Genomic DNA, 3386 nt, shown 5'->3' with positions numbered 1-3386 from the left:
GGCGAGACGCCCCGCCTCTTACCTACCGTCCCCCAATGGGAGACAAGGGTGGGACGAAGGATGGCCAATAGGAAGGCGCCCTTCCCCGTCCTCTCTCTCTCTCTGAGGGCGAGGCGGCGGGCGTGGCGGAGCCGCCATAATGGGGCGGTTGTGGGCTTGTGTGGCTGTGCTTAACCCGAGGCTGCCGGGGTGGCAGCGCCCGGAAAGGAGCCGAGGCTCTGAGTGCTGCAGTCAGGGCTCGTCCCTTCAGCAGCAGCCCTCGGGTGTCCAGGCGCTGCCATAAGAGTGTACCCCTAGGAGCGAGCTGCCTGCTACAGCCTCCCCTCACGGGTAGTGACCATCCTCACAGCTGGGCGCAGGAGGGTTATAGTGCCGGTGAACGGCGGATTTAAACTGCTCGCTTGAAAGTGCCTGCCTTTACACCCGTAATTTACGTTTTTACACGCACTGGGATTGAGGCACCGGCGTTTTGAAGGTGTTTAAATGATTATCCACAGCCTTCAGTAAATGGGAAGGTTATGAGAGAGTGCACGTCCCGATTGGAATGAAAGGTAATAGGGGAGCATAGAGGAGTAAATCGAGAAACCAGAGGAAATGGCCACGGCATGGTTCTTTGGAGCTGCGTCTGACCTCGGCTCGGTTTATAGATGAGGGATGAACAAAGGAAAACTACAAGTGTTGTCACATTATTTGCTACGGGTGTGAGAAGTTTGTGTTTTCAGAGCGCAAGCCTTTCGGTTGGAAGTTGAAACCTAGCATGATAGTAAGCAAAACAGTCCTGTGGACAGATGAAACTGTTCCTCTGCCAGCACACAGACCACTCCTGTGCCTCTGCTGCTCCCATCGCTTTATCAAGCGTCAGGTAAGTGAAATTTAGGTTCTGGCAGCTCTTGCTCATCATCTGTGGAGGCAGAGGCACGAACTGGAGTCATGGTAAAATTCCCTCTGCTGCCGCCGTCACTTAGGGAGAACCTCAGGCGCAGGCACGGCGAGGATTTGCAGCAGAGCTTCACATCCCTCTTTGCTTCGTGCCATCCGTGATGATCCTGCGTGCCAAAGGAATGAAGGGTAAGGTGGCAGTGGAGGAGATGTGAGGTACAATAAGTGACCTGCCCCCCAGTATGTCATTGGTGAAAATGGAGGGGTTTGCAGATTCCAAATCTAAGCTGGCTGTTACATTCTTTACCCTGAATTTCCTACACAATATTGGTGACAAGTGATACACTTTCCTTATACCCGTAACCCGTATGTTGAGCCACTCTTACAGTCGTAACTCTTATTTTGAGCCACTGCACAGAAACAAGTTACATGTAGAATTCCTCAGCACCCCAGAGAGCTGCCTATCAAACCACGGCAGCTGTCCCCTGCCAAGGTAAAGTCAGTCAAAGAAACTGATAAACTCTGTGCTTGGATGCACTCTTCACTAGCACAGCATCAGAGCTCTTTAGAAATTTATCTCAAAGTCTGTGTCTATCTCTGGTCTTTGTGCTGAGTTCCTTCCACTGGACGCTAGATCCATCTGGAGTTCTTTTTAAATGGGAATTTCTCTGATGAATTGAATCCTTTGCACGTTGTGTGCTCAGCTGTTTGTCAAGTTTGTTTAATATTAGGAGAAGGAGCAGTTTTGATTGCTCTCAGATTTTTCAGCTGACAGTAGTTTTACACCCCTTTTATGTGGACCTTACATATCTGCCACAAATCTGGGATAATAGTAGAAATATCTATCAGCTGTTTTAAAACACTTCACATTTTCAAAGCCAAGGCATTGACAATGTGAACTGTGCTGCTCTTCACCTTGCTGGTGGCCAGCCAGTCCATCTGAGCCTGCTCAGAGTAAGCACTGAGCCAGCAACAAGCATGTTGCAGTGAAAGCCCTGCCTTGCCCTAAATCTGTGCAGGCAAAGGTAAATTGTTTTCTTTTAGCAGCTGAAGGGATGAGAACTGGTTTTACAAGCCCAGTTGTCCTTTCTCAGCAGCTTTGGAAGCTAAACTTGCAGATTTTTTTCATCTCTTAATAGTGCTGCTCTTGAGTATGAAGGGCTCTGAGTGAAGATTACATTAACATGAACTACACAGGCCTGAAGTTGAGACAAATAAATTCCTTGCTTCTTTCCATGTTCTCCCTGGGTCCTCCCTTTCTCTTGCACCTTGTTGGACAAGTGCAAAGAGCTGTAGATCGTGTGCAAGTCAGGAAAACGGCATGTATTGCAACCTTCCTGAAAGCACAAGAACTGGTGGCTCTCTCTAGAGCCAAGGAGCTGTGAAACCCAGGGAACGCACATTCTGCCTGCCTCCTTTGTAGTTTTCAGAGGCAAAAATCTAGCTCAAGTCAGTGATCCTTCTCTGTACCCAGAAGTCGGTTATAGGAAGACCAATAGTTGTTCCAGTCTCCTGAGAGTTACTACTGTACTCATTCAGTCAGGATGTCCCTTCATGTGTTTTTTCCTAGCTGCATCACAAGAAGCATCTGATCTGAGGCTGAGTTTTAAAAGAGTCTTTGAGCAAAGCCCCCATTCATATGCCATTAAAAATATTTCTTCTTCTTTTTCTCTTTTTTAGACAGATCTGTAAAGTCATTTCCCTGAAGGATCTCTCACAGAAAATGTCAAGTATGCCCATTCCTAGGAAAAGCATGTGACAAGCTACATCCCAGCTTTTTGACTTGGGAGATCAGTGTCTCTCACCAGAAGCCGTTGTCTCCAGGCTGATGGTTGTTCTGAACTACACAGGGACATTCTGTGGGATTGACCTGATATGCTCCATTTTAGTGCTTGGACATTTGCAGTAGGAGATCTCAGGGAGTTTTTGGTGATAAACTGTTACAATCCTCCAAATATATCCAAGGAATTGTGGCTGGTTTATTTCAGGAGGTATAAATAATACCCGGAAATCGGGCTGCTGACACAAATTCAAACACTGAGATGCTCCCTTGGCTTTCAAAGGGAAACAGGCACAACACCGTCTGTCAAAATAACATTAAAACCTCTCATGCTTACACAGAAAATACGGACAGGGTCAGGGCCAGCATATCTGAGGTTTTATGCTAGAATAGACAGTACTTTCCAAGAGTCTTGCTCAGCTGATTGCACTCTGTAAATCTGCAGTCTCTCAAGGAAAGGTTGTTACTGAACATCAAAGTAAACGTCCTTCTCATAACTGAAGGAGATCTGCTCACTCATGAGATCACTTAGCAAGCAGCCAGGGCTCATGATGATGTGCCACCTCTGGGTGGGTATCACATATTGGTGTCACATCAGTAAAGAGTGATCCCACACTGGTGTATCTATGAAGCTTCAGCTCCAACTGGACAGTTCAGAGTTACGCTCCAGTACTGAAGAGCATGGCATATCCTTCTGTCTAAACCAGGAAGAAAATATGGATCCAAA

This window comes from Pezoporus flaviventris, unplaced genomic scaffold (assembly GCF_033815535.1).
Source record: "Pezoporus flaviventris isolate CSIRO_AGI_PZ_B2104156 unplaced genomic scaffold, CSIRO_AGI_Pfla_v1 ptg000083l, whole genome shotgun sequence".
Taxonomy (NCBI): Eukaryota; Metazoa; Chordata; class Aves; order Psittaciformes; family Psittacidae; genus Pezoporus; species Pezoporus flaviventris.
Note: the sequence above shows the minus strand (reverse complement) of the source record.